We start from the raw sequence: 8795 nt of genomic DNA, 5'->3' as shown, positions 1-8795 counted from the left end.
GTTGAATCTGTAGATTACTTTTGGTAGGATGGCCATTTTGATTATGTTAATCCTGTCTATCCATGAGCATAGGAAGACTCTCCATTTTCTGAGATCTTCAATTTATTACTTTAGAAATTTGAGGTTCTTATCATACAGGTCTTTCACTTGTTTTGTTAGAGTTACTCCAAGATATTTTATTTTATTTATGACTATTGTGATGGATGTTGCTTCCCTATTTTATTTTTCATTCTGATTATTATTTGTATAAAGGTATTGTGGGAAGAGGGTTTGGGAGAGAGGCAATGGATGAACTGTATAAAACTAAGAGTAATAATAAAAAAGGATCTTACTTATATTAGTTATCTTTGCAGGTCACTTTGGAAATATGTGAATGTAAAAACTCTTGAAATTTGAATACTCATGTGAAAATGTAGAATCTGCTGGTCAGAATACTTTGCTTACGTAATTGTATTTTTTCAGCCAGTTTTAAAAGGAGAAATTTCCAGTAAATTGTCACATTTTTTTCTTAAAAATTGTAGTCCAATTTATGAGCCCCCAAAAGGAGAAACATACCTATATTCCCAGAAACGTTTAAATGTTTCAGGCTGACATCTATAGTAAAGATATGTATGGATACAAAAATGGAACCAAACTGATTAAAGATTTATTTATTTGTGGTATACTAATAGAATTTATTTTAAAAGTACAAAGTTTTTGACAGTACAAGGTTATAATGCCTAGTATGTGTCCAGACAGCAGACTAGCATAATTGTTTTCTCAATATACAAAGTGATATCAGAAATTGTAATTATAATCCAAAGTTACAATTCTCTACTTTCCTTCGAATTAATAATTATTTCATTTTAGGAGATTTCATTCTAGGTTTTTATAATATAAAAGTTGTACTACTCTGCAAATATGAAAGTATAATTATACTGCACATTTATTTGGTGACTTGCAAAGTATATCTCAGAAAGGCAGTTAGAATCCAACCTAATATTACTACCACCTAAGAATAATCTGTTATCTGAGGACTAGATGCAAGGAGGAGGACCATGATAATCATGGTCACCCACTTAACTGCTACAGGCTGTCATGGAGTGATCAGGCTGGTAGGCATCAGGGGAATGTTTTTGTCTCAGTTCCTCATGCATATGGAACACTGTGTGAGCATTTGTAAAGCTGTCCCATGTTGAGCAGTAATAAGTGGCCTCATCCTCCGCCTGGAGTTCTGTCATAGTTAGGTAATAGGTGTTGCTAAAGGGACGGGAATAGCCAACTGTCACGAATTTGGTAACATCACCGGGAATTTCTTTGTGCCAGGATGCATCATATGCTCCAATATCACCACCAGTTCCAGTACAGATTAGTGTGACTTGTTGTCCAACAGAACCAAATATTGATGCTTCTTGACTTAACTGAGACTCTGCCATGGACGCTGGAATAGAGGAGTTGGACAAACAACGAGGTAAGTTTACTGTCAAAATACGAAAAAGTTATGTTTCTAGTGACTCCTTAATCCCTACATTTTGTTTTGCAAATAGTACCTGAGCAGAGAGTTAACAGGACAAAAAGAATGGGGATCCCGGCCATTGTGGAGTGCTGCAGAGTGCTAGTTCCAAAGTACCCAATGCTACACACACACATACAAAGCAAAGAAAAATAAAATACCCAGTGTCTCTGTCTCCTTAAATAGGCCTGAGAAATCTCCCATGCAAATTATCCCCTCTCCCATAAGGCTTTACTCTATATTTTTAGTCTTCATTTGGTGGAGCTGTGCAGAACCTACTGAGTTCATACTTTTGTTCTAGACCCTCCCTTCCCTGGGAGAACCTAATTTTCCCATCTTTGGATATGTGTGTTTAAGTTGAAGTACTGTAGAAACTAGAAACAATAATGAAATTAAAGAAAATATATTGAGAGTTATGGGAGGAGAACTCTAAAAAGAGGTCCAATAGAATGTAGGTGGTCTAAAGGGGAATTGGAGAATAATGGAATGAATGAGGAGTGTTAATAGATAGGGAAAAGCATAAACATGTAGTGGATGGAAAATGGAGTGGGATAGTTATCAAAGTCTTTTGAAAAACCAAATAGAAATCTATTATAGAGCAACATACCAAAGTATGCATATGTACAATTATGAAAAGAGTTCAATTGAAACTACTAATGCACCTTCCATACACAAATTTAACTTTAAAATAAAATCTCAATATGAGGAAAAGTCTACCTCTTCTGAAGCTATTAGTCTGCAGGTACCAACAGAGTCCTAAACATTACAGTTCGTTGCCATTTCTCTTGATTTATCCCAGAATTGGGTGATAGAACTTCTGCTGAAGAAACCAGTTACATGAGTATTAGAAAATTGAAAAATCAACCTAATATTTTCATGGAAGCTTCAGCTCTACAACTTATCTTTCATAGTACTGGAATGAATTATGTTATCATCAAGCTTATCCAGCTGTGAACTACATAAAAGAAAATCATGACTGGCTACTCGAGACTAGTGAAGGGTGAAATCGAGGCTCAGATGTTATGGGGGCAGCAAACAACTCTGAATAGAAGTGGGGGCAGCTTGTCTAGAATCACTGAAGTAATCATGAAACCGAGGCCACATTACTGTGTTTTAAAAGTTTAAAGAAAATAATCTTGCCATCTCTCTCTCTCTCTCTCTCTCTCTCTCTCTCTCTCTCTCTCTCTCTCTCTCTCTCTCTCTCATATGTACACACACACACACACACACACACACACACACACATACCCCTCTACACATTTTCTTCATGTTCATGGGTAATAGCTGCAAGAAATGAAATGAATGTAAGGCCCAGAAGCAATGTATTTCTAAAGACAAACAGTGCTTTCTAGATATTATGGGGGCATTTGCACAGTTGAAATAATAAAGGCCCAAGGTCAAGTGCCATGAAATCTAAGCATAGAATAACAGGTTGTCCCACTACTTGCTTAAGGAATATTAGCAACAGATAGTTGCTAGGAAGAAAAGAGTCAGTTTTTGTTTCAGGATTTATCCACTGAGGACTCAAGTTTCAGTAAAAGACATTAAACTATGTTGACAGCCTGTTAATGGTCTCTGTCAGATTTAAAAATAGAATATTTAAATTGTGGAAGGGGTTTAATGGTGGTGAAATAGTGGATTACTTGAAAGAAAAAGAATGAGAAATGTACTTTCTCAAAATACATTATAATAACCAATAAAAAGGTAAGGTAAAGAACAGGATGTAAATTTATTTATTTAGCATTTTTTTTTACCCTGGAAAACTAAAAATTGAAAAGGAATATAAAAATGGTTTGCTTTATTAACCCAAATTTGTTCTTTTATTTTCATGCACACTATTAGTATTATACACTGCCAAATGACCTATTTATGCTTCAATAAGTAATATTGATGTCCTAGTTACTGCCCAGTTACTGTGAAGAAACACAGTATGTTCATTAATAAGAACATCTAAGTGGGAGTTTCTTTCCAGTTTCAGAGTGCTCATCTAATTGTCATGGTGGACTGTCAACAAGTTGACATGCATGGCACTGGAGAAGTACCCGAGAGCTTATATTTGATTTGAAAGTTGCAGTCTGAAGGTGACTGGACCTATCATTGGCATTTGAAATCTCATACCATATCCCCAGTGATACACTTCCCACAGCAAGGTCATATTTTTTAACCTTTTTAAAACAATTCATCAACTGAGAACCAAACCTTCATGTATATGAGTCTTTAGATGTCATTCTCATTTAAAACATCATAATCCATCCTCCATCCACAGTAAGCTATAGGTTTCCATATATACAGGTCAGGTAATTCTGATTTCCACAAAAAGGAACCTAGAAACAGGTGTTGCAGTAATCAAGTATCTGTAGACCAGGAAGAAACAATGGTATAAATGTACCCTAGAACCACTTCTGTATTATAATTAACTTATACAATGAATTATTTCAGTTAATAATCTATAGATGGGGTAATGGTTCTGTAGATGGTCTACTTTATGTTTGTTTGTATTTTATAACTCAATCAATATGATACTTTAGTAATAGCAGGTGTTCCCATCTCTAGCACCTGCCCTGAACGGCCCCTGACAATTGGCAGAAGAACATTCCTGCAGGAGGTCTATTTATGTTTCAAACACAAGATAGTTGCTTGGTTGCCTATTAAGGTATCAAAGTGGACTTGGCCTCCAAATTCTCCCAGCATCCCTACCTAATACAGGCATACCTCACCCCTGACCATGAAACTTCCAGCTCAGGGACTAGTCTCCCCTTCTCCCAGACAGTTTTCCCTATATAATCCAGACATTTGGATTATCTCTTCTCTCTACCCCTTTTTGACCTTTTCCCCCCTTTTGTACATTTGGCCTCCCAGCTACTGTACTTGGTCCCTTCTCCTTGTTACTCTCTGCACATTATTCAGAGTTATGAGCAGTCTGGGCTCCCCATATGTTTCTGCTTCTGGCTGTGCTCTCTGACAGCTCTATAATAAAGTTTCTACTCCACTCTACCTAGGAGCAGTCATTTTCTTTCTTTTTTTTTCAGTTTGATTTTTTCTTTACGACAATGATAAAATAAAAGTAAAGACTAATCATTCAAGACAGCATCTGTGGTGGTGAATTTTCACTTCCCTATTTGCATCTATAATGACATTAATTTAATTAAATATTCAAAAGTTCACTGTTTTGTTCATGATATCTGGATAACAGCAATAATGTTGGTGCTGGAGAAAGGGATGGTTCTTGCTTAAATTTCAAAGTATTCAAATTGCACCATCCCTTGACATCTTTCTGTCTCATTTTTTATTACACAAACACAGAACTATATGTTAGGAATTCACATAAGAGGGAGTTTCATGTGTCCAATTCTCTGATAATTTGAGAGACAATCAATATCAAAACTAATGTAGGGAATTTGTCTTAAGTGAACCCTTTCCTTATCCTGAACATGTATTTCAGCACCAAGTCTTAAAAATATGACTCTATGTTCCCTTAAATTATGTGTTTCAGTTTTATTGGTTACACTGTACAATTAGGTTTATAGGATATATCACAATTATTTGTTTTTATTCGTTGATATTTAATAATACCTATTTGAAGCTCTTCCCATTGGTTCCTAAACAAAAAAATGTGGCAAATCATTTGTGATTTTGACTTGAGTGAGGGCAGTTATCAGCTGTTTATCTAATGTCACAAAATGATGTCATTCAGTGGTTCTGTAGAAGAAAGCCTATAAATAGCCAGTCCTCAAAGAAAAATGACTATACTTCCCCCTAAAGACACCAGCTTCCAGTAGCATCCCAATTAGGATTGGTGTGTCAGGAGCCCTTCTCTCCAGTAAGACAGTTCTTATCTGAGTTCATGTTGCTTATGACTGAGACAGATGAGCACATTTGTGGTTCATGTGTGAAAGAGAAAAGCCATGTGCGAAGACAGCCGTTCACAGCAGCCTCACCCTCCTGCATTATTCTCTGAGACTAGTGGGGTGTGTAGTGTGGTTGATGTAGAGGTCTTGTGCATGGCTCAGCATGTCCTATCACTCATTCTCAGACCTTTATCAGTTATGAAGCTGTAGAAATTTATTTATATAAACATAAATTTTCATAGGAAAAGTTAAGAATATACCCATTTAGGAAAATATCTACCAACCTATTTTTCTCTGGGAAGTCTGGTTTCTCTGACTTTGGAGTTTGACCATGTCTCCATTACCAATTATCATTAATTTTATTCTGTTGAATAGAACATATGTCCAAGCTAAAGAAGAGTCCATTAGAATAAACAGACTTGCTACTATTACAATAAGGTGCACATCTTACTTTTCAGTGCAGTAGTATTTCATGCAAGATCAAGCTTTAGGTAGGATATTTGATGTTTTTTATACCTTAGCTACATGTATTTCACCTTTAAGCATCATAAAAATGGTCATCAATGAAAAAATGCCATATTCAGCTCAATATTGATATGTCCATGTCCTGCAACAAAATATTTGATATGTTCAGCAATAGTCACTGCCAAGTAGTTATGAGTAGCAATCAAAAATGAACACAATAGCCTGGATTATTTAGAACTTTTCTTTGGGCCTCCCTGACCAATAAGTTGCAGAGAAATAATTTATACCTGGCGCAGAAATTTTAATTTAATTGTGTCTTGCAGAAATAGGATTTTTCATTCATGTAAGGTACACATGCTTATATTTAAAATAGTTTATATTTTCAATTAGCTTTTCAAGACTTTCCCCATTCTTATATTTGTTTAACATTCTTCCTACAACTCTAGTTTCCCCAATTCTGGTCCCAATATATCTTAAACTTTTATCTACAAATATTTCCCACTTTCTCTTCTTTTATACTACATGCATTCTATTCTCATTCATTCTTACTATATTTATTACTTAAGTCGTAAAATTATAGGTTCCTATATAGTTTCCTTTTACTTAGTTCATTTTGGTTACAATTTTTTCACTGCCTCATTCACCCATTCTACTAATACAATAACTACTTGAACATTTCTGTTTCCATGACTTTCCCTTTCAACTTTAATAATCTATACATTACTGTACTTTCTGCTTTATGCTGTGCCCTCAAATAGATCACAATTTGATTCATGACTTACTTGTATATTTCAGGTGAAACAAGCAAAACCTTATTTTAGAAATTATTGATCATGTGTTAGTTTGTATGAGAATCCTCCTATGGGATCAAACATGTGTGTGTTTAATCTCAAATTGATTAACTGGTTGAGATTGATTAGGAGTTTTGGCTTTGTTTTGGGAAGTGTTTCTGGGAAAGAGCTTTGAGGTTTCAAATGCCCATTCCAAGCCTGCTATATGTCTGTCTGCTGCCTGTGGACACGAATTTAAACTCTCTACTATGACTTCAGCTGCATATCTGGCTGCCGGCATCATACTCCCTACCATGATCAAAATAGAATAGCATAAAATGGTTAGCAAAAGTTCTTTCAAAATATTTATTTTGGTAGTAGAATCTCTTCACAGCAATACTACAGTAACTAAGAGAATCCAAATATACCAGAAGTACATCATTGTGTATGTGGTCTAGTGTTGCTTCACTAAATATAATTTTTCTACTAGCATCAATTTTATTGCAAAGTTCATTATTTAATTTTGTTGTAAAACTGAATAGCTTTCCATTTTAAATTAACATTATTGTATATCTTATTTGATTTTTTTTCTAATTTTAGTGAATCCAGAAAAAATATACTTGTATGTGAAAGGATCTGTATAGTAAAATGCAGCATCCTTTGGATATATGCTAGGAGCTGTGTAAATGGATGTCATGAAAGATCCATATTTGTTTACTGAAAAACATAGAGATTGTAGCCCACTGGAGTGCTATGGTTTAGGTATGGTGTTCTCCCAAAGATCCTTGCATTAGAGAGTTGTTCCCCAGGAAAGTGATGTGAGTGGTAACAGACTCTTATATAAGGTCTGGGATCTACCACATGGTCCTCAGAACATTTAATCAGAGGTGACAGTTGCACTTTAATTTATTTGTTATAGTGAGTATATTTGGTAGGTAGCTTATTTTAAACAACACGTTAAAAGGATAGATTTCTTTATCTGTTTGTGAATGACAAGGACTTGTTCTGTAATCCAGGATGGATCAAATTCTGAGTTCTTTCTGCCTGGTTTAATTTTTCTACTGTTTTGTTTTGCTTCACTTTTTTTGTTTTATCACTGTCAATGACATGTTTGGCTCATTTTTTAGTGTTTTGGCATATAGAAAAGGCCCTGAAATTTGTGTGTGTGTGTGTATATGTGTGTGTGTGTATGTGTGTGTGTGTGTGTGTGTTCGTGTAGGCATTTGCATGTGCATGCTATGTTGCTAAAGTTATCAGATATGTAAACTTTATGTGTTTATTAATTTTGTCATGTGATTTCTGTCTTTAAATCTTTTGTGTAATGGAAAATGATTAATTACACACACACACACAAACACACACACATGCACACACACATTGATTGTCCTTTTATCACAAAACAAAAGCCAAATTGGTTATCATGAACATATTGATGTCTTAAATTTGTGTTACTAATATTCTATTGAGTATTTCCATTGACATACAAAAGGAAGATCAGCCTACAGTTTGCTTTTTCTATTTTTTTATCTATTATTTGTGTGAGAATAGTGCATGATTCATAAAATGAACTGGAATTTCTCTACTTTTTATTTTATGGAAGAATATATGTATTGTTAATTCTATAAAATTATTTTAGAAGTCTCTCTTGAAATAGTCTGGTTCTTAGCTACTTAAAGTGGACTTTAAATTATTTCATTCTTAATTGCTAGTTTTGTTTCTTTAATATTATTGCTTTTATGTTTGTTTAATTTTGATATGTTTATGGAAACTGTAATTTTCACACTAATAAATTTAACTTGGTATAATTTACATTTTTAAATAATGTTCTCATGATTTCCTGAGTGTAATCAATAGCCATTGATCCAGGGTCTCTGTTTTAATGCCAAGTTTTATTAATTTAAGTTTTCTTTCCCTTTTTGTTTCCCATGTTGCCTAAGGGTTTATTAACACTGCTTACTGTTGTAGAAATTTATATTCTCAATCTGGGCTTTCTACCTCTGTCGGCTTGCCTATGCTTCTCTTCTAATATGCACTATTAGAAGGTGTGGCCTTGTTGGCAGAAGTATGCCACTGTGGGGGTGGGCTGGAAGGCATTCATCCTAGCTGCCTGAGGTTGCTTGGTCTGTTCCTGGGTTTTTTTTTTGGATGAAGATATAGAACTCTCAGATCCTCCTGCACCATGCCTGCCTGGATGCTGCCATGTTCCCGTCTTGATGATAT

The 8795-nt window shown here is 34.8% G+C and overlaps 1 gene segment (V, D, J or C); it reads right to left on the bottom strand.

The window, feature by feature from the left end:
- Positions 1-1058: 1058 nt before the first annotated feature.
- LOC308422925 (immunoglobulin lambda variable 2-14-like) lies at positions 1059-1415 on the bottom strand. The segment is given in 1 exon: positions 1059-1415.
- Between the last annotated feature and the right edge of the window lie 7380 nt (positions 1416-8795).

Source organism: Micromys minutus (genome assembly GCF_963924665.1).
Source record: "Micromys minutus genome assembly, chromosome: 7".
NCBI classification, from domain to species: Eukaryota; Metazoa; Chordata; class Mammalia; order Rodentia; family Muridae; genus Micromys; species Micromys minutus.
This window is presented reverse-complemented; position numbering and strand designations above follow the sequence as displayed.